General features: G+C 39.4%; 1 protein-coding gene across 6 annotated transcripts in view; it reads left to right on the top strand.

Moving 5' to 3' along the window:
- Positions 1-27,478, top strand: part of LRFN2 (leucine rich repeat and fibronectin type III domain containing 2) — a 227,500-nt gene that overhangs the window by 85,560 nt on the left and 114,462 nt on the right. Inside the window, exon 5 of one of the 6 annotated variants that reach the window (XR_014581793.1) lies at positions 73-6,509. The exons of 4 other annotated variants lie outside the window; for them this stretch is intronic. The gene's annotated coding sequence lies outside the window, so the exon portion shown is untranslated. Of the gene's footprint in view, positions 1-72; positions 6,510-21,739; positions 21,760-27,478 lie in introns of those variants that run through there. One more of the 6 variants, XM_083829394.1, reaches the window with a different exon arrangement.

The raw sequence follows: 27,478 nt of genomic DNA, 5'->3' as shown, positions 1-27,478 counted from the left end.
TGTCAGTACAAGAGCTGTGCAATTTGCATCAAACTAAGGTGTTGTGTTTTTTTTTTTTTTTTTTGTCTATAGATTTGTATCAAGTTTGTCACTAGAAACAAGCAAAGAGAGTTTGAAACTGCAACAGCTGACTGAAAGAAAACAAATGGTATGAAGGAGGTTAGAGAGGACGAAGAGAGAATCTGTGTCTGTATTATCAAATGAGGTCCAAAGCATCAGCTGCTACAGGAATTAGTGGCACCACAGCATATGTATATGATACTATGTTTTGGGTCTTTTTGGGTCCCAGTCCTGGGGCCACATCTGCATTATAAAATAATCAGGCTCACTTGTCTGTGTTGCTTTCTTAGCTCTCATTTTGTTGCTTTATCATTCAGGGAGTTCTTGCTGTGTGCTGCCTGTGGCTTAAATGCGAAGGTTCTTTCATTTTAGTCAGAAAATATGTGATGAATAATTAAATTTTTCCTGAAATACAGTGTTTTCTCAAAACTCTTCAAGCGGTGTCAGTGGCTCTTTAGAGGCCATTTCCAAGGCTTACAGCAGTATCCTCTGGTAATGAGGTAATGATATTGCCTCAGTTATGTGCTGCAAGGGAAGATGAAGACTTAAACTACCATTCAGCTTTAGCTTTTTTTTTTTTTTTTTAATTACTGCTGTAATTTTAAAAGTATCTGCCCTCCCTTTCTGTTTAAGAAAAATCATCCCATCCCATTTGTTAAGATGATGCCATCCATAGCCAAGAACTTTTCCTTGCAAAGACAGCTTCCTTCAGGGGAATGATGGTATTGGCCTTGTTTTGTGACACCCGGATCCAGGTAGTTTAGTTCATCTGAATTCTACTTTTTGGCTGTTATGCAACATATCCGTACAGTATTCATGACGTGAAAGAACAGCCGCCAACCTTTGTGTTGATACTTCCCAGAGAAATTTGTATATATACAAACCTATAAGTATATGCATATATATGTGTATATGGAAGAGCAACTTGATTACTAGTATACCAAGAAAAGGACTTCAACTTGTCCTCAAGACAGAGATCTCAAACACTTTGTTCTGATATGGCTACAAATTGCTGTGGGCTCTGGGGTGCAGCCTCCCTGGTGCTAAGGCAAGGAGCATCTGTACAGCTCAGTGGTGTATGTAGCCTGCTCCCCCTGTATCTGTGAGGAAAAAGATGTGTGTCTGTTTTCTCTGTTCTTCCTTGCACAGTCTCACATAGGGAAAAGTTTCAAACAAATCCGCCTCTACTTTGTAGATGCAGGAGCAGGGGGGTTATAAGATGCTTGTGAGAAACAGTAGGAAATACTAAGTCTTGTTAACCCAAAGCAATCAAAAATCTTCAGACAAACCTCTGAACATCAAATGAGTTAAGTTTACATAGAGTAATCTTCCTTCTGCAGAGATGTATATTTTTAGGTTCCTTTCTGTTCCAATCTCTGGACTATTGTGGGTCATGTTTAAAAATATTCTTCCTTTATTGCTGAGATATGATGGAAATCTTAACTAAGGGGGAGTGGGGAAAAGAAGAAAAAGAGTGAGTCTTCCCTAACCGTTATGACTTCAGGAACCGGCAACTTAAAAATAATAAAATAAAAATCCTATTTTGAATCTCACAGCAAAAGCAGAAGTTAGCAACCTGAATCTTTACTATCAGTGTTCCCTATACAGCTGTACTATGGCTATTTTAGAAACTAACTTGTCTAACCCTGCTGACCAAAGCAAGAAAGACAAAATAAAAGCCATCAACATAAAAGCTGGAGAATTTTTTTTTTTTTTTTTTTTCAGTGCTTTCATTCTTCCCTGTGAGACAGGATTGCTCTAAGAAATAAATGAGAAGATTCTAGACAGGCTTATTTAATTTGGGCTCTTCTCCTTTTAAAAGACTTGACTAAACAAATTATCAACCAGAAAAGTCATTCAAAATTAAAACATAGATGTTTACATCTGCTCCTTTTAACTAATACATTGCTTCTGTTTTAGAATTAGTATGAATACCAGTTCTTGGATTTTTGTGAAGGTTCGAAGCCTGCAAAAGCTCCAGAGAGTCCCTGTTAAAATGCTTAGTTGTTTAAGTCTTATCATATATATCCTCATAAGTTGCTGATACCTCATGAAGAATTTGGAAACCAGACATTTCTATGGCCACAAAGTAAACTTTTTTCTTCCCATCTTCCTCCCAAATTTGAATCAAGCTGTGAGGTCTTTCATAACCCAGAAGGAGAGATGATGAGTCATACATATTAAATATATATATATATATTAAAAATTCTGGTCTCCCTCTAACAGATTCTACGAAGACATAAATCACCCTTTGATGCCTCTATCTGGCATAAGTATAATCAACAGCCTGAAATACAGTAATAACAGGGAAGAATATTCAGGCACATTTTGGCAAACTAGACACCCAGTTTCAAATGACTGTGATTATGTTTTTCTTCCTCCTTCCTTTTCTCACCAACATGACAGCAAGCACATTTCCTTCAAAAAACACATTTTGAGCCTGTCAGAGATAATCATTTAAGGTCATTTTTTTCAAATGTGCTCAGCATACCGAATGCAGATGAGGTGCTAAGCTCTTTCATTTTTTCTGTCTGTCTGTCTGTCCTACAATAAGTCTTCTGAGTACAGAAGAACTTTGAAAATTCATCTTCTGTGTAAATGCCTCAGGTCTGTGATAGCTGGTTCTTAAGAACTTTTAAAATTATTTTGGAAAGAGCACCTTGGTTGTGGGATTTTTCCTGGCACTCTCACTGTTGGCCAAATTTTGTTCTCACTGATATCAGTGAAAATATTTCTAGCTTAAATCAATGTTATCTGTTGTGGATGTGAGCCAATTCGCATGTTTGGTCATACTTGCCATTCTTAGTGCTTGTTCATCTTTAGGAATAACCTTCACATGAGATTACAGAAAACCAAAGCTGTGTCTCAGCATGTGTCTAAGCTCTTTGCTTGTTTACTCTAGATAGACCAGATGTGTAGTTCCAAGCAAGTTACAACTTAACCTGACACAGGAATACTAATCGTGGCTTTTCCCTAAAGCTAGAGCAGAAGCGTGGGGTGGTTATATTCATGTATTAAGGCTTTCTACAAGTGATCCTTCAGGATTAGTGAGAAGAAATGCTTTCATTGTGGTTCAGCTCAGCTAAAGTAGATGAAGCACCTACTAAGGTAGATATCTGTAAGAAGCCTGATGATTTGTCCTAGAACTGCCTAGGTCTTCATATTAAACCACAGAGGTCACCAGATGATTAGCTCATGTGTGAATGAGCTATATTATGGACCTCAATGATGATGTCAAAACCACCACAAGACTCAGCTGTCCTTATGGATGGAAAACATAATAGTTATTTGATGTGCAAAAGTTCACCTTTATCTTAACTTTGCATCCTTACCTTGCCTTTGCCCCTCTCTCCTCACATGCATAAAAGTTTAATGATAATTGTTTCTCAGATCTTTACCTGTAGGTCAGATGCTGTTTAGCTGTCTACTGGGGCCATTTCCCCTTAAAAATTGCTTGCTTTTTTTCATTGTGAGACAATTTGTCCCTAGCACAGTTTCAGTAACTCGGATGAAGAAATAGAACAGTGACTGACTTGCCCTCAAAGACATAGTGTATTTGATATTGCATCCATCTGTGATATGATGCTACCCTTCTTTATTTGATCATGTTCCCTGAGCTCTATAAACACTAATTTAGAGAATCCTTTGCTTAAATATTTTTTTTTTGGTACGCTTTTCTGTTGTTGGTATCACTGTTATTCCCACAGACAATGAACAGAAGGAGATATTTGGTCTGTTAGTTTATTTATTTAATTTCTCTCTTTTTATGAAAATATCTTATTTCTAACAGATGAACCTAAGTCAAAAGAGACCAGATCCTTCAACATACGTGTTTTTTGTTTCTGTTGTTGTAAAATGAATACATTTTTCCTTTGACTTATCACAATGCGATATAAATCTGTGCGGTTTTCTTCCCCACCTCTCCCACCTCCTATTTTCTTAGAGCATATGCTGAGGATGCCACCCATAGCAGAGATAAGCGTGAAGCATCTGTTGCAAATTATCCAACTGAGATTGACTGATTGATGTTTTCATTTTATGCAATAAACTTGCTTGGTTAGGATTTCAACTTAGACCTCAAACTTCAATAATGATGTGTTCCAGGACTTATCTGTTACAGAGCTCCTGAAACTCAATAAACCCAGCCTTGGTAATTAAGTGATATTTAGTCACTGGTTAACCTTACGCCATCCTAATAAACCCCCAGGATTTAGTAGGTTGACACACACACAAAAAAAGAGGTCTTCCAACATGGTGCTAATGGAATAGGCTTCCAGGGGTGGCTATCACATAACCTGAATATTGGAGCCTTCCTACACTCCAGGGTGACTTGTTCTGCTGCTCCTTGTGCTTCTAAGGTTTGCAGCGATCCTTCCAGGATTGTTTAAATAGGATTTACAACCAAACAGTAAACCAAGCTAGCAGTAAAAATTCTCAAATTATGGCGCAAAACAATCTTCTAAACTGTACTGCAAATGTAATCGCTTTCACTTATGAGTCCTGATTTATTGTTTCTGAAAAACACCCTGTACGCTGGTGGTGTTTTAGTCAACTTATTTTGTTGTGGCAATAACTGTGATGTACCTAGTTGTTTTTTTTGTTGTTGTTTGTTTGTTTGTTTCTCTGTAACTCAGTATTTACTCCTATTAGAAGTGAATCTCATTCAGTTCAACAAGGTTGACAATTTAAGAGAGAGCAGAGAAATCCAACATATCTTTTGATGGAAGGGACAAATGGTCATTGTAAGCCAATGAAGTGAAATGGTTGGAGGTTTCCTCAATCCAATTGGAACATGAAATATCTGATCAAGATGTTTTGAGAGTTCAAAATCTGTTTAATGCTGGAAATCTTAAATGTATATAGTTTAATTTTATTATTTTATTGTTATTATTATTTTAAGGTAGCTCATTCTCTCTTGATTTGCTAATGATACATTGTTTTAGCTTGGTAAATCATTCAACAGATTGTTTTTGTTTCATAAGTGAACAGAAAAAGGAGTACAGGCTAGGAGGATAGATAAAATGTTCTCACTCTTACTGTAAGCGTCATTCAGGGGAACCTAAACCTTCAATTATGGCTTAACAATGGTTGGATAAATATTTCCTTTCCCTGACTCCCAGCAGGTATCCTACTCGCTGACAGCAAGTCCTGAATCTCACTAGAGCAGATAATTTGAGCTAAAGTATATATTGTCCCCTCATCTTGCATTCAGAAGGCAAGGAGGTGATAAGTTTTTTCTGAGGTGTTTCTGTTACACAGATTTCCTTGAGGTTGTAAACACTGATTACAGAAGCAAGTCAGAGTCCAGGGAAAAGGATTTTTCTGCTAGATAAACCCCTATGATGTGACTTCACTGCAAGTCAAAGATTGTGTTCTGTCAGAAAGAAGAAACTGTATTAGCCTTGCAAGGAGGTCATCAGAGCCAAGGGCCAGGGCAGTGTTTTTAGAAGTGGGCTAAAAGTTGTTTCACCCTGCAGAGTAAGTTCTGTGGTTTCAGACTGCTACCTGCCAATTCCATGGAGAAAGGCAGGATAACCAGTTTAGGGTGTTCAGTTAAGATGTAACAGCCCACACTCAAATCTGTTCTTCATATATGACAGCCCTTGGGTTACCTGCTAGTTCTGTGATTTTCGAGTAGAATGAGGGTTGGTATCTCCTACTCTGCTTTATGACTAACGTCTCCCAAAAGAAAAAAAACAGTCTTTCCAGCTAGATCCTCATCAGGTATTTAGAGGAAACTTAGCTCATCTGGATGGCATACAGAGCTTTCAGCTGTCCATGTACCATGTGAGAAGTTAGAGAAAAAAGTTTTTGTATCATCTGTTTGAAGTGGCACCTGCCATTTTAAAAAATATTATTAATAATAATAATAATAATGACATGTTTGCAAAGAGAATTAAATGAACCCAGGAATTTTTTTAGGAAAAAAAAAAAGTCAGATTAATTTTAGTGCTATCTCCTCCACCTTCTCTTTCTTTTTTTTGTTTGTTTGTTTTGCTTTGTTTTGTCATTTTGTTGGAATCTCTCTACTTTAAAAACTCTTTCAGCTTAAAAATGTCATTCCACACATGAAATGCTTTGGGGAAAAAAGAATTATCAGAGGGGAAGTTAAAATATCAAAGCCAGAAGCCTATTGTCTACTTGTTTGTAGCTCTGCTTTCATACTATAGGTATTTGAGTGTTATTTCCATGTCACTATAGCAAGAATCATTTTATTTTTTATTTTTTCATAACTAAAAATGAAACTAATGCTATCAGAAGTTCCAGATTTTATAAATCTGGAGTCTAAATTTCTCTCGTAGAAGATCACTGTAGATCAGATCTGAAAAGATATGTCCTTACATAAGACAAATGTTTACTTGGGAGTCATAACCATATCAATTTGGTTTTCTGCTGCAGTGCAGTGCTAGCTGGAACAGACAAGAATTTTTGTTGCATAAACTTTTGTTCACCACGAACCATAAGGATTTATTTTTGATACCTTCTTGTGTCTTGTTTCTCTAATATCTAAAACATTTTCCATGCTTCTCTGGGTTTGTTTAGCCCAGTCACTAATAGACATCATGGAATCCTTGGCTCATCTCTCTTGCCTGATGAGCAGAGGGAAATGGATGAGAAAATGAGCTAGAATAATTTTTTTCTGAGTGCTACAAAGCACACAATTTACTCTAATTAGCTGGAAGGTGTTTGCAGGAGTGAAGGTGCCATATTGGGGGTAATTAATTTTGGCTGCCTAGAGCCTCTCTGGAGGGAGGAAAAAAAAACAAAACACCAACACTTAAAAATGTTTCTTGCTCTGATCTTGTCTTGGAAAACCATTTTGCTATTAACTAAAGCAAATGCTGCACAAAATTTCAGTGACTAGGGTTTTTATTGTTATTTGACAGATGGATGTGCTTGTTTTTAATGGTCCTGTTTTGCCTTGATTATCTGCATCGTGTCACTTCTGGCTGAGCGTGATGAAGCAAGTGAATACATTGGCACATTTCAATGTGGACTACCTGTCGGTAGGAATATGCTTACAAACAATAACATTACAACCAGAGTTAGCTTTTTTTTTTTTTTTTTTTTTTGGTAATGACTTGACTGAAGCATAGCTTTGCTTTCTGGGCCCTGCGAGCTCACTAGTTTTTGCAGTCATCATCCTGGCAAGACAGGACCTCCTTGCTCCTAGTATCCTCTTAGGGACAAGTGGTATGAGGTCCTACAGTAGTCAAATGCCACCCTCCTGTGAGGAATATGTCCCTTCTACTTGTCACAGACACTTACTCAGCTAAAAGCTGAGCTAAAAGCTGTTTGTTTGTTTGTTTGTTTTGTGTGTGTGTGTGTGGTGTTATTGTTTGTTTGTTTGTATCTCTAAAAGAGCTGACAGCAGCGCTAGGTTCCTGGACATGGTTTATTGCTCGGAAACATGGAACCTCCTTATGTCCATGTACTATACTTTGTGCCGTAGGTTGCTGTGCTGGCTAGCAGAAAATCAGTGCTGGCTTTAGGCATTTTTAAGTAAAGTAAACAAGTACTTTAGCTGGTACAGCATTTTTAGGCATTTTTAAGTAAAGTAAGCAAGTACTTTGGCTGGTACTTGCCAGAGAAGCCAGCGCCTGGGGGGCAACAATGCAGTTTGTGACTCTTCATGATGTTTTACCTGTGTTTAGGAGCCTGGAAAACTGAGCCTGAGAGAGTGGCTTTGGAGAAGAGGTAGTAACTGCACAGCCACCATCCTTGTCTCTGGCAGACAGCAATTTTAATGCTCTAGAGCTCTCCTTTATTTCTGTGCCTTATCTTGTTTATTTCCATAGCTGGAGTTATGTATCCATGTTATAGACCTAACTTTTCATCCCCAGGGAAGTGAAATTCTTCCCCTGCATTTCTGTAAAGCCCTGAGGTAGCCTCATCTGTCACTGTGTGCAGGGATTACTCTACCCAGCTTATATAGTCATGCTGTTTCTGAGTTATGGGTGCAATGGAGCAAATCACTTGCTCCCCTGCATCCACACACAGAAAACTCTCTGCACAGAAACACAGAAAGAGCTCCATATTATGTGGGAGAGACATGGGTTTTACACGTACTTCACAAATGCTGCCCGTCCCATGCACAATGCAGCTTTCACATCCAGAGAGTACACGGGAGGACTCCACACTGAGTACAGGAAGAGACACAGGTGGCTCCATGACAAAACTGCCCCTCTGCAGGAGCGAGCACAGCGTGTCTGAACATCAAGGAGGGAAAGATGACAGCAGGAAGGACCCCAGGGCCCTGCACAGGTGGTTTTTGGAGCACTGTGGGAGCCCCTCCAACCCGGAGCAGGGCAGCTGCTTGACAGTGTCCAAGCAGCACTGGACTGAACAGAAGAAGGGACTGTCTCATGGAAACCTTGGGGTAAAATTGGCCAGCATTTAATGATGAATGCTTTGGCACTCAGTAGGGAGCTGTTACTGATGTGCTGCTGGTTTCGGCCTGCTCCCTGAGGAAGCAGTTGATAGCTCAGTAGCCCCTCTCATCACATTAGCACCCAGGCAATGCACGGCCACAGCTGCTGAGTTGGCTGGGCCTGGCTGCCTGCCATGCACCTGCAGGCTGGGCTCTGGGTATGATGGATCAACTCCAAAGTGTGTTTTTCCTTCTTGTTTTGGAGCCTGTTGATTTTGCATCCTGCCGCGCTTCTGACCAGTAGCTCTGCGGCTGTGCTTCTGTGGGGCCTGTCAGAGAACCACCTCAGAACACCTCCATGTGGGTGTCTCCGGACAAATTGTCTTTCACTTTCAAATGCTGCAAGCGTGTCTGAAACAAGCTGTACAGTGAATGATTGTCACCATTAGCTACAGGAGTGGGCTGTGCTGAGTCCCAAATGAGCACGTGTCAACACCATGTAGTCTATCACCGCACAGAGTAGACTGGCATTCTTCCAGACAGCTCAGTGTGGGGGTCACAGATCAAATGGCTCTCCTTAGTCTCTGAAGCAAGCTCAATGTTAACTGGACCTCTTTAGGGTATTCCTTCCATCGGGATTCCAGTGCCCATCATTTATTTATTTATTTATTTATTTATTTATTTATTTATTTATTTATTCCTCAAAGCTGCCATGATTGGTGTTGGTGGAATATTATTTATTTTTCAATTGCTGGCAAGAAAAGTAGAGTGAATTAGAGACTCGAGTTCCAGAAGCATGATAGCATGCTTCACTTTGATTTGCTGCAGTTGTGTGCGTATACATAGAGGCCCATGCAGCTGCTCTATCTAATGTAAACGTGACCACAAACATTACTGGAGTTATTTTTCTGAAGGAGATGTAAGTAGCCTGGAGCAATAAATTTACCTTTAATTCAGATTTTATTCCTGACTTCATGTCTGTTGCCCACAACTAATACCATAGTTTTAAATATGTCATATATACAATTGTACAGTGTTTCCATGCATGAAAAAAAGTTAGGGATATGCTCATGCTAGTAAATACTGAACTAGGCTCAGCTGCTCAAAACCAACTGTCTTTGAGAAAACTGGAAAATAGAAAGAGACAGAGAACAAAATCCCAAACTTCTGTTTAGTGTAGTCTTAACATCAATCACACCTTCTGTTGTTTATTAATTAAACAGTAAGGTGATAGTATTCACTGCTGGCTTCCTCTACAGCAACACCATGTTCTTCTCAGTGGTGCCCAGTGACAGGACAGGAGTCAATGGCGCAGACTGAAACATAGTAGTTACCATTTGAACATCAGGAAAGATGTTTTTATTTTTTACTGTGAAGATGACCAAGCATTGGTGAGAGCTTCAAGGTTTAAGTTGTGTGGAACCTTTTGAGGAAACTATCTTCAAATAAATTTTGTTGATTTGGTCTTATCAAAAGAGCAACCTCTCTAACAGGCATAGAAATTGACTCGTACCAATAGGAAAAGAGAGAAACAGCTTCCACCAAGCTCTGCATAGTATTTCAGATCAGTTTCAAAAAGTCCTTCCAGAGACACCTACTGGAAGGGGCTGTTTCAGAAGGCCTCACATCATGAGCTATCACTGCCATCAGCAGGAGAGGTTAGTAGGCTTAATGTATAGACAGAAGAGGGTTTTATTGCGTTTGGTTTCTCTTCTCAAGATCCATACGTATGTCTGGTGGAAGAAGCACTAAAATGCTTGACATGAATAGAAGAGTGGATGAGTTGTGCAAAGAACTCTGATGGTAACCCCTGTCCTCTTTCCTTGTGGTCTTTGTAGTGCCTCTTGTGGTTTCGTCCATGATAGCTGTACCTGAATATAGGCCAGTATAGCTTAATCCTGAGCTGCAATCCCACCTGCTGTTTTTACTCCATTCTCCCAGTATTTGTAATGCACATCTCACCCACACTGCAGAAACACTTTGGTCTTTCCTGTTGCAGTAGCTGCAATTGTGTCTTCCATTACGTCACAGATTCTTGAAACTAAATCTTCCCGGGATGATTCTCCATGTCTCCTTTTTTTTCGCTGTGATTCTAACCCTAAACTTGGTCTGTACCACTTAGTCTAAACCTGAAGTATCCCATGATATTTACCTTCTCTTGTAATAATCTCACTTCAGCAAATGAAAGTTAAAAAATAAAAAAAGGCAGACGTTAGTCATTTAATAACTTTTCTACTTTCTGTTTGCTCAGATTACTATGTGACTAAGATCTGTTTAAAAAAATGTAAATACATTTATAAACAAAAAGGTAATCAGTCTGGGAGAGGAAGGACAGAGTAGGAATGTGCTCAAAATAAGAGAAAAATGATGAACCTGAGAACTGAATTCATAAAATTTTAACCACCCCCAATTTTGTATGAAAACAGTGCATGTACTGGCTTCTTAATAACTGAAATTCTCACTTTCTTGTCAAGTGTTAACTCTTTTTTTTTTTTGGCTGACATCAAGTGAGAGAAGTTTAATATCTGACTTATCTCATATTAAGCACTTTATTCTCACTTATTGGAAAGATGGTCTCTTTGACCATCTAAGATGACTGATGATCTAAGATCTAGCCCTTTACTGCAGATTATGGTTAGTTTTCAGAAGTGGTGAAATATAACCCAGTTGCAGAAGCAGAATTAAAGAAAATCTGTCTAATTCAGGCAGGGGAAGGGCATCAGTTTGCATTTCAGTTTGAGCATTTAGCTTTGAGTCAGTGCACATTTCATGAGGATATGAATCTGTACGTTACTAGCAGAAGTATCCTGGTATACATGTCAGAGTACCTGATAAAGGCCTAGTGATTTGATCAGCCTGTAAGAGACATCATTTCCCCACCCTCTCCCCATGAAGAAGAAAATGTAAGACATAATTTCACCCATCCTGAAGTAATTAGAGATGCTGTCAGTGGAGATAGGTGGTGGTGGTGGTCGTCAGGGGAATTCAGCACCTGGGAAGAAATTCTTGCAACTTTGAGTCCAACATAACCTTCAGCTTTATTTATTTATTTTTAATGCAGGAGATGTACAAGCATGCCAGAAGTGAGGGATAATTGCATTTCTCTTCCCTTCTGGGGTGATTAATTGTATGCAGGTCAGTTAGTCACAGTCTCCATTGCACAGGGCTGTTCTCTTGTAGCTGTTTTCAAAAGATCTATAAATCCACAGACTTTTCCTTTTGACATTCAGATCTAGATGACTGTCCTGCCTTTACGGGTTCAACCAGCTTTACCCAGCTTCTGCTTACAGAAGTCTGTAAATCAATGAGTAAGGCAGACTTTAAAAAGGAGGATATGATTTCTCCCATCCCCTAGCTATCTCCTCCCTCCCTCCCTGCTAGGGCACTCGGTACAAATTTTATTGGAAATTGCTCCTGGCGGTATGTGCCACTTATTTTCCTTTAATCCTGTTTTCATCTCACCTCATAATGATTTCAGGAATGTTTTTAGTTTCCGAAGCCAAGGAAGCAGTTTCTTCTAGGCAGCAATTGCATTTGCTGTTAAATAAAAAGAAATGCGTTCTTCTGACTAAGCTCTATAAAGACGACTGTACAATCTGTACTGTACACTTGGAAATTGCCTCAATGAGACATACCATATGGTGCATGTGGTGTCCCCTTACCTCAAGTGTTTCCTTAGTCAGGCTGGCATGGTTGATAATGAGTTCATTTTTGAGTAAGGAAAAATATGTGTAATAATGTGATGGTGGGTGGGTATGGAGCCGGGGGGGGGGGGGGGGATTGTACATGCAAGAACAATAAGGAGAAGAGGTGTTAGTCTTCCTTATCTCAGCTAGTTCCCTCATCAGGTTTAAGTATACAAAAATCAGGAACTTTATTAGGAGAGGAGAGTTTGTTAACCGGAGGAGTAAGTTTAACATGGTTCTATGACAGGGAAAAAAAAAAAGTAACAATGTGTTTTAGCTCTCCTTCCTTCTCGTATAGTTTATAAATATGATGGAAACAGACATAATAGAGTGGTGAAATGCAATGGTCAGCTGACTTTTACCAATTAAAAAGAGAATAGGCGGTTCTAGTGTCCTTGGAAAATGATTCTGCATATTATATTCTTTTTTCTCTTGGAAGCTGTCTTAGGGTAGAATTAAAACAGCGTGATTAAAAGGAGGTCAAAATTTAAAATTCCATGTACCTGTGTGCTCCTGAAAACCAGAGGCAGAGAGGGAAATTCACTTAAACCATCACTGCTCTTAGGCAAAGTGGTTTCAGCATGTTGGAGTGCTTGCCTGATCTATCCCAAGCAGAAATAGCTAGTTATGTGAAATTGTTGACTTGTATGGGCAAGCCAACACAAAACACCATTCTAGACTTCTGGCTACCAGATCTGCTGCTCATGGTGTGTGTTCTGATATATGTTTTCTGAAATAAATAAATAGTAGAAGACCTAAGCTGAGGGAAGCTTGAGCTGTTTGCCCTCTCCCCCAACCCCCCCACCCTCCCTTTACCTCCTCCCATATCTCTCACTGAGATAATTTATTCTACATGTATTAAAGACATAGTCTATCAAAAATAATGTGTTCTACCACTTACAAGAGTGGAAAAATCAGCATGAATATTGTGCAGTGCATTCATAATAAGGAATGGCATTGATCATCCCTCTAAACTAAAAGGTATGAAGTGTTAATGCTCTGCAAACATTTTGATATTGCTCTAGATTTTCTTCTCATAATGAAAATAACACTGTATTCTATGCCTGCAACGATACGTAGCTCTACAGGGAGTCCCTCTGGGCTATATTATCCTTTCTGATTTCCTTGGTGGACAAGTGTTTATTCCAATCCTTTTGCAAACAGATTGTCAAAGAAAATAAAAAATGAAATGAGGAACAAACACAGTCTTTTGCACAAACCCTTGTCCCCTTCTTTCTCCTATTTATAGCTGCGGTTGTCAGGTACGTAGACTGAGGCATATTCCAGCCAAGAATACTGCTCTGCTGCTTGTTCTCAAAATGACACTTGTTTGCTATTGTCAAGTCCATTGTCAAAGCTAATTTAAGAAGCCCAAAGCTCCTTTGAAATGTCTGTTTTGGCTTTGGCTCTGGAAAGAGATATGGGATTTATGTGCTGGAAGCTGGTTTGCTAAAATATGCCACTGGTAGAGGTTCGGATTGGAGAATCTCCAAAGTCTTAGAGATTTAATTTGGAGAAGCATCTGCTGACTTCAATTTTCAAGACTTGTGGTTGACAGCAACTGCTATCACAGCACAGTCTCACATATTAGGAATGAATGTCCGTGGCACATTGTGTCAAAGGAGGAGTTTAGAACTTGGGGAGAAGGTTATCGAGCACATTTTCAACCTTACATTTGTATATAGTCTGTTCTGATGTCCTAACACAAGATGAATCATGAGACCAAGAGGAATATCTTGATTTTAAAGAAAGGGAGCATCCTCTGTTGAGAGCCAAAACTTTATCTTCTCCTGGCTAAGTGTTCCAAATCCTATGTGGAAATTCCCATGAAGAACCATACAGTAACCTGTGAAGAAGGTGGGTAGAAGTGGAGAGATACAGGGGTCTGGAATTGCAACTGTATATACGGTGAGCTACATGAAAAGAAAGAGGAAACAGCAGCACCTGCTTATTTATGTAGTGAGCTAAACTAGCCTGGAGTCCTATTGTAGTTACACCATGACTAATGCCACTGCTACCATCCCAAGAGCTGGCCACTGAGGGGACTCCCAGCAGAACTGCTTCTACTAGTAGAGTTGTGATAAGAAAGTGAATTCAAGCAAGGGACTTCCCTGCTGATAATTCTTCCTGTAAGGTGACTCAAAGCCCCAGACTCCCTCCCTATTGCTCCCTGAATTTTAGATATCCTTTATGTTGAATATAAGAGATTTAGTTTCTCTACTCAGGGACAAAGCATGCACAGGAAATGGGAGGAAAAAGGATAGCATATTTCTTCTGGTCCTCTCCTGTTGTTTTAGCTAAAGTTGTGAGGATTCATGCTAAGATAAATGTGTATTGTATTGTATTAAAGGGCAAAGAGCACCATCATTGCTAATTTTATGAGGTTTCATCTATGCATCAAGAACAGAGCGTTTTATTACTAGACAAACAAAAGCTGAATTTTGTAAGCTTAAATTGACATTTTTTCATGAAAAATAGAATTATTGCAACAACTGCTAAGAAATAGGCAATTACCTGTGAGTATCAGCAGTCTTATTAAAATGCAGGCAAACACAAATCTTTAAATTGTCATTCTGAAGTCTCCAGAATTTACAAGGGTTTTTAACTGTGTTTGTATGGTAGACTGGGGAAGGAAAACATGCCTGAGCCAATTAAATATTTTTGCATTTCATCACAGGAAAAAAAAAAGTGTACATACACAATCAGGTTAATAGTCAGTAGTCACCCATATCTGTGTATAGAACCAGGCTTTAATTCTCCACATTTTTCCTTCTTATCATTTATGAATCTGCAAAACAAAATTTAAAATGCTCTGATGTTGATTTGGCAACAGTCCTTCTGCATTAATTTGCACTGGTAGTGTTAAGCAGAGGAGAATTGGAACCTGAAATTTCTGTGTGTGTTAGTTGAGAAAATTGTCTGACAGGAGTATGTGTTCTGCTCCCATGTAGAGTGGGCTTGAATTACATATTCCAAGCTGTATTTACACTGTGAGTTACTATCCTGTTTCCTGGGATGCACAAACCCAGTTCAAGGTCAAGGATCATTTCACTCTTAAGAATGAATGAAAGCAAATTTTCCAATACTAAAATAGTTGGTTAGGGGCCACCAGAGAGATGTTTGAATCAAACCTCATGTTTCTTTAAGGATACTGAATGATGGCTTACAAGACAGACAAAAGACTATAATAAATCTTTAAGGTTTTATGCCATGATCTCCTTGTCCAAGAATTTCAGAATGTGCTTGTTTCTTGGTATACAACATGCTACATATCACAGCTCCTGGGGACAGGGCTTTCAAAGAAATTATCAAATATTGAGAATACGAGACTGATCCCAAAGACTCTTCATGATAATTAATTTCTAGTAGAAGCTTCAATGTAAATAAGACATTGTTCTGAACACCACCAAATACCACACTGAAACTAGATTGGAGCTTTTCCTTGTAAAATTCAAAACAGGGACAAAACTCAGTTTCCATAGAGTTTACCCTGTTGGGTTTCAAACCATGGTAGCTTTGAGGGTTTTGTGTTATGAAAAATACCCATTTTTGAGAATGGATAAGTATGTACAAGTTCTTTTTATGTTTGGGGTAAAGAGAAGGGAATTTTCATCTGAATATGAAAGGGCACCTTTTTACTGTGAGGGTGACAGAGCAGTGGAACAGGTTGCCCAGAGAGGTTGTGGAGTCTCTGGAGATATTCAAAACCTGCCTGGATGCCATCCTGCACAATGTGCTGTAGGTGATTTTGCTTGGCAAAGGGGTTGGACTAGATGATCTGCAGAGGTCCCTTCCAACCTCGGTGATTCTGTGAGAAGTGTTGGCTTCATACCTTTTTCCAAAATTGGTTTGACCATGCTGTATTCCAAGGTCTATGCTTTTGTGTAGTACATTGCAAGAATTCTTGTAATTGACTTATAATATCTCTTGGAATTAGCCGTATATATGTAAATCTAAATCTTCACTGGGGTTCTGAGTTGTAGTGCATGGAAATCTCCCCTGTTACATGGACATGGATTTAGCTGGAAAAATGGTGGATGTACCAGGAAATCTGTTTAGCGTGATGTGTTTCTCTGGGCAGCTGCTCGACCTGATCATACCCACTTCTACTCATGGTGTGTTATATCACGAAAGGATGAGCTTGAAAGCAATGTCTTAGCTGGTACCTCCAAAACTGTGAGGAAACAAGGGATGAGGCCCTGGTGATGGTGGGAATGAATGTACCTCCTCTCACAGAATCACAGAATCGTCTAGGTTGGAAGAGACCTCCAAGATCACCCAGTCCACCCTCTAACCTAATACTAACAAGTTCTCCACTAAACCATATCACTAAGCTCAACATCTAAACGTCTTTTAAAGACCTCCAGGGATGGTGACTCAACCACTTCCCTGGGCAGCCTATTCCAATGCCTAACAACCCTTTCAGTAAAGAAGTTCTTCCTAATATCCAACCTAAACCTCCCCTGGCACAACTTTAGCCCATTCCCCCTCGTCCTGTCACCAGGCACGTGGGAGAATAGACCAACCCCCACCTCTATACGGCCTCCTTTAAGGTACCTATAGAGAGCGATGAGGTCTCCCCTGAGCCTCCTCTTCTCCAGGCTGAACAATCCCAGCTCCCTCAGCCGCTCCTCATAAGACTTGTTCTCCAGACCCCTCACCAGCTTCGTTGCCCTTCTCTGGACTCTCTCGAGCACCTCGACGTCCTTCTTGTAGCAAGGGGCCCAAAACTGAACACAGTACTCGAGGTGCGGCCTCACCAGAGCCGAGTTGTTGTGGTTTAACCCAGCCGGCAGCTAAACACCACACAGCCGTTCGCTCACCCTCCCCCAAATTAACTCTGTCCTAACTGGAACCAGGACACGAGTACAGGGGGACAATCACCTCCCTAGACCTGCTGGCCATGCTGCTTCTTATACAAGCCAGGATGCTGTTGGCCTTCTTGGCCACCTGAGCACACTGCTGGCTCATATTCAGCCGACTATCAACCAGTAATCCCAGGTCCTTCTCTGCCAGACAGCTTTCCAACCACTCATCTCCCAGGTAAGGATCAGTGAGGATTATTATTGTTACCTTGTTGCTGTTACATCCTCTTAAAACAGTGCTTTGTACATAAATATTTACGTATTTTATTAATTGGTCACTCCATCTCATAGCTCTAAGAGCCTATGGGTTTTTCCTGCCCCATCATAATCTGCATCTGCATCTTTTCATTTTCAGTGATATGTTTTCAACCTGTGTGCTGATTTATGCCTCCATCCAAACACTGAATGCTTTCTGGACTGTAATTGACCATTAGAAGTATATGTCAGGCTATTTACTCCCTTTCCCCATGACTCAAAAAAAAAAAAAAAGTGGGGTGAGGAGAAATAAAATAGCACTTTGGCATGACATTTTGAATTTCTCGTTTTTCTGTGGCTTTTTTTTTTTTTTCCTCCCCACAGTTAGGTTGACATTCAGATCCCTGAAGTACAAACTTCTTCTTTCAGACTTCTTGAAATTCCATAATAGCTGGTGTAGGTTTTTTTTTGAGTACAAAATCAGAGTTCCCTTCATTACAGTTGTAGTCCCAACATTTTATCACCACCTTTGAGCAGAGATTAACTGAACTTTAAAGTCTGATGACAGCCCTGTGCCTGAGTCAGGACATCAGGATCCGACCCTTTATGATTTTCCATTGGGATCAGGGAATGTGAACCCACGGTATAATCCAAATTTGGTTAACATTCAGACCCCTGAAGTACAGACCATTTTTTTTCAGACTTCTTGAAATTCCATAATAGCTGGTGGAGGTTTTTATGATCAGCGTGACAATGCTCAATCCCCTTTGAAGCCATCAAAAGTTGATGCATCAGTGCTAATCCAGAGCAAGGATACAGGCTGTGATACCCTAAAAATCATGTGAAAGCTGAGTGCTATAATTCTGGACTTCTTCAGCATTCCTGTGAACTCTTATTTCTCTTTCTCACCTAACCCCTCTTCATCCAAAAACCTCCACCCCTGGTGGCTTGCCCAGTCAGTGTCTGGGGAGGGGAATGGAGTAGATGCATCCATTCCCACCATCACAGGGGCCTCATCCCTGGCTGCAAGCCCCAGGTGCCACCTTCCCACAAATAACTACCACAAGTTCCCTGGGCAGGCTGGAGCCTTAACACCATATGGTTGTCAGTGTTTACAAATGAGGTGTTAATAAGTTGTCAGTTACTTAAACAAATGAAGGGGAATGGACTGGATAAGGTGGGAGGAGTGACCTTCAGTTAATGGAGGCTATTGCGATGCATTATGCACTGAATAATCCCTTAGTTAATAACTAGCTTGTTCTCATCCATGTCCCTTTTCATGTGCACCTTCTTTTATTGCATCAATGATAAAGTAGTCACTGCATATGACTGGAGGCAAGGAATTAAAAGGTATAAATAACACATTTTAATTGAAATCCAGCTGTGGATGCCTGGCCTCTGTGATTAAAGCTTTTATCACATGGATTGTCCCATTATAAGTGCATTCATACTACTCAGAAAACTACTTAGCTTTAAAACAACAAAACAAAACCAAAACAAACAAACAACAAAAAAAAACACCCCAGCACATTTTTTTTCAGTTGTCCAAATTGAATCCTCAGAGAATTTCTTTGACAGCAACAGGATAAGCACCGTGGATTTGACGAAGGCTTTCACGCATGTATGCAAAATCCTCCTCTAGTCTTTTTCTCTCAGATGCTGGTGGCAAACACGTTCAATATATCAACACTGCAAAGAAGAGGAGTGAGCATGAAAGCTGGCATTCAGTAACATGTAGGATCAGCTGCCTTGGGAGTTTTCATCCCTATTACAGCTCATTATTCTTGTTCCTAGAACTTAAAAAATAAAAATCTATTAGATTGGGCTAGAGATGACTTGGATCAGTTTATATTCTCCCTGCCTGGGTTGCCTAAGTACACAAGCATGATGCTATATTTCTCCAGGCTCTCTGCCTCCAGCAAGCTTCAGTGCACAGGCTTGAAGAGCAGGCTTGAAGTACTGAGATAGCAGTGTGACTCCTGGGTGGATTTAGCTATGAGAATAGAATAGCATTTGTCTGACGATATGGGCACTGCTGGTGTCATCCTTTACATGATGTACAGTGGAGTGTGGCATTGATAACTGTGATAGAAATAGGAATGAAATTGATGGTATTTATTATAGATCCCTTGATGGGTAGACTGCCAGCAATGACAATAAGTGAATGCTTTTGCTGGGGGGGACCAGAATTAAACTGACTGTTGGTCATACTCAAATTTAGGAATATGGTTTATTTATGACCCCATCCAGAAATAATTTTTTCTAGCCATTATCCAAGATTTGCACCTCTGTGATGCAATAAGCAGACCAAAAAGTACTGTTCTTGACAACAGTACCCAAGTATTTTCCCTATTAAGGTGGTTCACATTTGCAATGTGATGAGCTTTGTTCAAAAAGTGAGTGCTGATATGGAGTAGATGTTTGCTATTCCCTAAAGAAACCATGGAGGAAAATCTTTGTCCAAGCTGCACAACAAGCTGATTGCTGCTGAGTACAGGTAAACAACCCTAAACTGAGCTTACACTCCAGCGTTAGCAATGAATAACCCACATAATGTATTTTAAATTACTCAGTGAAGGATATTTGGCTTTTCTCAAGGAGATTTATCAGGTAAGACAAGCCTTTGTGGAATGTTTTTGAACCTGAACTACATAACAGAGGCCAGTAAATACAACCCACCTAAAGAAGAGAAGGGCTCTGGGAGCCATTAGGTATATAAATTATTTGGTTTTACTGCAGTATTCAGCTGGCAGGCTTTTCCTTGATTTAAAAAGATGCTTTGTTTTCCCCCATGCTGTCCACCATGTTTACACTTGTTCTGCCAAATGTCAGGAAGCAGTTAAGCTAGGTAAATCAACTGATTGGTTTGTACCGCTCTTAACCAATCTTGCTGTATTTTTAGCACTGCACTAAATATACCAAATAAATATGACACCATGTAGAATTCTGGACTGGAAATCTAGCCTTGAAATCTTACTCAAAGACAGCAAATGCTGCTAAGTGGCAAAGTTTGAAAGTGGTAGTAATAGTTTTCCATCTACGGGAACTGCCAAGTGGCACAAAAGTCATGCTATCCTCTGTACAGGACCTGAGGTTTTGAGCCTAGGCCATTAGGGCTTTCTAAAGTCTTACATTTATTTATTTATTCATTTGTTTATTTTAACCACATTGAAGCTGTTATAAAGGAGTATGTATCCCAAGAAGGATGTCCTTGGCATTCAAAAATAGAGTATTCAATAGGCTAAATTCAAGAATGATTAGGTTTTCACACCATGTCCTTCTTGCAGAAAGGATCTCCCAAAGTCCTTTTAAAATGGGCAAGCTCTATAGCAGGGGAGGAAAGAATGAGGGCTCAGCTTGTTGCAGCTTACACCAGGTTTGTCTGTCGTGTGTCTGTCAGCTTCTCTGAGATTGCTATTGCTTTGAAATGAGGTAGGAGAAAGCAGAGTACCGCAGGGACTGTGCAAAAAAGCAACTCTTCTGATGTACTCTACAGTAGTTCATATGCAGCTGGGGATGTGTAAAAGCCATTTTATTGACAAGGGAGATGTTGGCCAAGGCACCATGGTCGTACAGTAGTACCATGGGACCATTAGGTTCCACAAGAGCAGCCACTGTGCAATTTGAATTACCGTTGCCTCTAAAGTGTAATGCTGACAGCAGTGCTGTACCTCCTTGCAGTGGTTGTCATTCAGCACTCAGGCTCTGCCAGCCATTACTTGTGCCTGATGCTGCCACATGAATGTTGGTACCTCTTAAGGCTATTCAGACATCTTTGAAAATGATCCAGCCATGTTCTCTCTCCTTTTGTAGAGGAGACCAACATCTTGTGACACTGTACAACTCCATTCTCATGCTACCCCATGGAAAATTTATTTTACTTGGGTACAAATTAGTGCCAAACTGTCTGAATTTAGAGTGACAGTCATGTCAAGAAAAAAAGAGAGAAAACGTGATTTCAAGCACATTCCAGCTGTAGCCTTTCATTATTTTTGTTTTACTTTTTTTAAAACTGCAAACAAATTCTAGGTGAATTTGATGTTAAACTCAGTGTTGTCAGTAAAAATTTGATGTAACCTCAGTTGAACTTATTGTCTGGGGTGAGGCCAATGGGAAAAATAGAAGAAAAAGAGGGAGTGGACTATCTGTATAAATTACTGTTATTTTCAGCATAACAAATTACTTGATCCAGTTTTCTGTTGAAATTTTACCTTACATATATTGGTTAGGTCTTGTCAACACCAGGAAGATTTTTTTTTTTAACCTCTGCTGATACATTAAACTGGTAAAGAACCATAGCATAAATATAGTTATTACCAAAGTAAAAGTGCTTATGCCAGTATACTTTATTCCAGTTCAGCAGGAGAAATAAGTTACACCCTCATTAATCACCATTTGTTATTCAGGCTGTATCTTCATTAGGGCTTTTATTGCAGCACTTCTCTGGCAGTCAGGCTTACAACCCCCCTTTCTACCCTGACACTGACTCAGGATGAGCACACTGACTCAGGCACAACATTACCCTCGCTTGTGTTTCAGTTTTCCCTGAGCAAGCAAAAGAACAACATCTTGTTAGAAAAAGGTAGGATTTTTCTCCTCTCATAATATATAAAATCCTTTCCACCTCAAAAAGTAAACGTGCAAAATGTCATCTGAAGAGCTGCATCTGAAAACCACGTTTTAATTCTGAATTCTTCCTCTCTGCTTCTTCAGAGATGCTTCAGAGATGCTTAGGTTGTTCATGTTGCCAACCTTGTCTGTGTTCTTAACGCCCCCTGAGAGACTCATCTTCTAAGTACCAGTCCTTTGTCTTGTGGACATGTTATAGCTCATCACTGATGTCCTTGTCAAAGGGCAGAGGAACCAGGTGGTGAATGCAGTTCATAAGGGAGGACTTTTGCTGCCTGAAGAGCCATGGTAGTACTTACAGGTAAAAAAACGGCAGAGAAAAAGATATTGGCCATTTGTTATTTTTTTATGAAAACATTAGGTGCTTTTCTTAACCAAAATCTTCACAAGAAAAGGACAGCTGAAGACCTTATTTCCCTTTCTTTTTCTACAAAAAGAAGAACAGATTATGGGAGTAAAGGCACTGATAAACCTGATTTCCTTCTTTTGTTGAGAAGGGTGAAATTAAAAACATCATTTAGGTGTTAAGTAATGTTTCATGAGCACTGACCGAGACCATTCCCATCTTACAGCTGAACATCTATGCACTTTCTTTACAGTGCTTTTGACAATGATAGTTAATTTTGACATGATATGCAAAAGATTTTGACATGCAAAGACTGAGATCCAGGAAGCTACTAAAGAAGCTGCTGAAGCATCTGTTTTAAAAGAAAAGCTTTTTAAAATTACTCGAAATGAAGACATTACGCCAGAGTATAAATCTGGATGACTTTGTTTCCACTTGCATGGATTTTGATATTTTACATTGTTAATAACAGAACCAATTTTGTTGCAAGGGACTGACTGATGACAACAGAAAGGGAAGGCTGTATTTCTCTGCCCCAAAGTAGAAGTTCAGATTTTATGCCACACCAGAGTGTTTTTACACTCTTCTGCAATGTTGTTGTTAGTGTTCAGGAATCTGTGTACAGAGCCTGCTCTCTTCTGCTTTGAAATATGTTTACAGTAGTATTTTGAAAGTTAAAAGTTAATGTTCAAACCATCCAAAACACATTGTGCACTGGATTCATTGCAATTAGAGTTCACTGAGTCAAATTACTGCCAAGAAATTCCTCTGAAATTTAAAGATGCATATAGGCTAGAGACCCAGACTGAAATGCTCACTAACTTTCTGAGAATTTAAATACGAACTCAGACATTTTATTGACATGTTTATTTGATGTGATTTAAACAACAATAACTACAAAAATAGTACTTGTTCCTTTAATTGTGATTCTGGATTCTAATGCAATATTAGGAGAAAATGAAGTACCTGCAACATTCACAATCCGAGTAGAAAGAACGTTCTAAAAACCATTAAGAAGCCTTTTCTGTTTTTGTAGGATTCTTATTTGCATTTTGTTTTCCCAAGATACTGGGACAAAAGTCTGAGGTTTGCATGCTTACATGAAGAGACCACCCACACATTTTGAAGTTGAGACCTTCCCAGTCATAATCTCATCAAATTACAGATGGACTGAAAGTTGATTAATCCAAACCTTGGGCTTTTTATTTGCATCATGAAGTGTCGTTGTAGTGCTATCATACTCAATACTTTGGAAAGTCAGGATGTGATTGCCTTCATTTTCAAGCAGCTCTGCCTTGGCAATCAAGCACCCATGAGTGGTTTGACTGCAGTCAGGTTTCTCAGAGGCGGTGCCCCCGGTTACTCCAGGTCGCCGGTCTGGCCTCTGAGTCTCAGCAGTAGGGAGGGGAATCCCACCTGATGTCTTTATCCATACAGCCTACGTCTCTGGTCCTGTTTCCAACTTTCTAGCCATGATTGTCTCTCCTGAGTGTTCCACCCTTGCCCGTTGTTCATTGCATGTTCACAATTATGCCTACGTAGTGCTAGCTCATGGCATTCCCCCTGTCATGTTCAACCTTACTCTCAGTATTTATCTCCAAATCCCTGCACAGATTTGTGTAGTTCATACACTGGCCTTGCTCCAACCCTGCAAATTTATTGCTGTCACTTTTAAAGAGATTCTTAGGATCCTTATTTTTTTGACACTGGTTCCGTTTTAACTTTCAAACTAGAATTTTCTTTGTTTCTTTAGTTTCCTGATTGAGAAGTTTTTATGCCAAGCATGGTAGTACACTATATCTTTTGGCTTCTCTACGTTCCTCTTCTGTGCTTTGTTCTACTTTAATATGTAGATCTGCCTTATTTTTACACTAAGTGATCCTGATTTAGGATTACAATTCTCCACATCCTCATGAAGACTCTCTGAAAAAATCTACTGTGCCAAAGTCGAAGCGTTCACCTCCATTACCCTTGATCAGAAAAGCATTTGAGCTACAAAGAGCTAGCCTTCCATTTTCTCACCACTGACCCCCACAGTTAGGCTAAAGGATTTTCTGCTCCCTCTCTGGTTCAGCTATTGGGCATTCGGTTGCCCACCCCCGTACTTCACTTTTATGTCCTTATATGACATGTGGAATGATCCTGCAGGCAGGCAATCTATGACAAAGGATCTCACAGTGCATTTCAAATTGTTACTGTCCCCAAGATACATTTTCCAGACAGCTGGTTCAGCATGCAGAGGCTCATAATTCAGTATCTTCCATCAATGCCTTATGCACATTAGGATTGTCAAGGGGATTATTCTGTCAGGACCATTTGCAGAAGGCGTGGGCTAATAGAGAGATGTTCAATTCAGTTTGCAAAGAGTTTGCCAGGCAATACCTATTAATAATAATGGTGATGATCATTGTTATTGTTTGTTTCTCTGGGATGTATGTCATTCAGATGTAGATTTTGGTCTGTTGTGACAGTTTTGTTTGCGATCAGATTTTCCCAGGGGTGTGAATGAATTGCTGTTCATACAATGCAGCTGTGTTTTGTGTAGTCTGGTATAAAAGCTATGGACATGATTCTTCTCTGGGAGGCTCTAATATTATTTCCATGTGACAATAGTAATATGCTGTTTTTACAATTGATATGAATGATGGATTTTCTGCAAACTCATCAGACAATTGCAAGACTTGGTATTTTTAAGCAATTGTAATTATTGTATTGTAATATATTATTATATATATATTATATAAATATATTATTATATATTATATATAATAAAATTTTATATATATAAATATATTATACAATATATTGTACATATATATAATATATATAGTATACATATATTGTATATATGTATATGTATAATATATATATATTGTACGTATATATAATATATTTATAAGTATAATATAATATATTATACAATATATATTGTAACTAATCATAAAGCTCCTGTAATTATGAAGTTGGGGGTGGGGGTCGGAAAGGAATATCAATGTTCAATTAAAACAAACAAACTTCAGGATTGGGCCTTTCCTTCAAAGCAGATCACTACGGTAAACAATATAAGAGAACTGGCTGCATATATGGCATTAAATTCTGCATGGGGAATTCTTTGGAATACTATCATTAAGGTAAAAACAGGAAAGAGAAATAAAGAAATAAAGAAACTTTGTAAGATGAGGCAGGCATATTTTAAAAAAACATAGGATATATTACATCGGATCAACAGGTACTTCCACCAAAGCTGATATCATGCTTCAGCAGCAGTTAAGACCTCCATCTGGAAAATAAATTGAAATCTATCTGGAATGTATTTGGGTAGTTGTGGTTGTCTGTTATAGAATGGGAACTGAAGGCAGTGTTGAGATGGGTTGATAGGAATGGACATGAGAATTCATGCTATCCCTGGAAAAACTACAGCTCTAAACTTTCACTCTCTGTAAAGACAGAAGGATTTGCCTAGGGAATGCTGGTACTTACATCATCTCCTCAAAGGGAAAATAATTTAAAATCATTACTCAGCACCAACGTATCCCTTAAGAGAGGTCCAAAAAAAAAAATGTCTGGATGTGCAAGAAGGCAAGCAAGCCATGGGTGTTGTCAGAGATAACACCCTCTGAAACAGAAAAAGCAGACACCAGTTCTTCCTGCTGTTGGGTTTAGGATTGTCTAGGAATTAATAAGAAATGTATACAGAGCTAACTTCGTGGTGCTTACAGGCCATCTACAATCAGTATTTTCAGGGGAAAAAACAAACAAATAAACAAACAAAAAATAATAAAATACCATACTATACGCTGATCTCTGGGGCATTACAAGTGTTGACAAAACTTAGGTTGGCTTGTGGACCAGGAATCTTGGATCCGAGCAGAAGTCTAAATGTCTTTGTATTGGGAACACTCACCTTCTTTGAAAGAGCAGCTTTTAATGTATCACCATTTGTTTTTAGACATGAATCATGAGCACGTCCTTAGCTACTAGTCACTCTCAATATCCCATGGCCTTCTGTTACGATTTTCACCTCAACCTCTGCATTTATGGGAATGCACGCATCAGTATTCCACAGACATCAACAAACAGTCACCACTTCTGTTCTAGCTGAGCACAACAGATGGGAGTCAAAAATGAAAACGTTCACATAATGCCCAGCAATAGTTGTTTATCTTGTTTGTTTCTTTGTGGCTCTGAAGCTACAGTGGAGGAGCTGAAGTAAAAAGGCAGGAGGGGAAAGGGTCAAAGATTTGAAATGAGTCAAAGAAACAGAAAAGTAAACATGGGAAATGGTTTATGACTGCATCCCTGATATTATGCCAGTGAGATAACAGGAATGCTATCAGGAGGTAGAATGCTACATGGTTGCTGAGTCCTAACTCTTACCAAAATAATGGGCTCTTACTTTAAGGTAGTTATCAGTGTACCATCAAAAAACCTGAAGTGTTGCCCTTTTATTTCTATTTCATTTTCTCTCTGTCTCCGTTCTTTTTCGAGGGCCCTTCACACCTGTGCATTATACAACATTATAGCAGGGCTCTGTGTGTGCTTTCATGTGTTTGTGTTTTCACACACACATACGTAGATGCTGTAATACTTGAAGGATACTTGAGATGAAATAGGTAAATACATACCTATACAGTTATGAAGCCAGTGGAGACTCTTCCTCTAAAGAGAGAATATATTTTTATTATAGGAACTCAATTTATAAAGCAGATCAGACTAGAATGTCAATCCTATAAATCTGTATGTTCCCCTTGGGGATCAGGGCCCTTGCTAAGCTACAGATAGGATAGGAAGGATTTACCAGCACGGGCTTGGAATGATTGCATTACTTACAGGTAAATAAACTGAGTTGTTGGAGTGTCTAAGATCAAAAAGAATCAAGAGGGGCTTAGCAACAGGCATGGTTCAGTCACCAAGAAGCCATTCAGCCTAAAAATGCATAGTTGCATTCATACTAATGAGTGGGGAGAGGAAGTTTTCAGGCCAACTGATGCAGCAGTGGCACCTTTCCATATGCACCATGAGTAAAGTTACACCTCCTACAGAGTTTGGACATATTTCCTGAGATGCAAGTTGTAGGTTTTTTTAGTTCCTTATTGTTGCTATTTTTACTGCTGGACACGCACTCAAGACATACCTTCATGCAGCCAGTAGTTCTCTCACCTGGGCAGCATCTGCAGTGTCACCTCCTGTGGTGTTTGGCTGCTGGGCAGACCAAGTGTTCTGCAGGAGGCATGGGGCTCTAGGCACACTTTTCTCTTGCACGTCCATTTCTTTTCCCTGATTTGCACTATCCTGCCAGTCCTAATCTGCAGCTGCAGACGTAAAA

The sequence above is a fragment of the Anser anser genome (assembly GCF_964211835.1).
Source record: "Anser anser genome assembly, chromosome: 3".
In the NCBI taxonomy this organism is placed as follows: Eukaryota; Metazoa; Chordata; class Aves; order Anseriformes; family Anatidae; genus Anser; species Anser anser.
The sequence above is the reverse complement of the archived record's forward strand: the minus strand, read 5'-3'. Positions and strand labels throughout refer to the sequence as shown.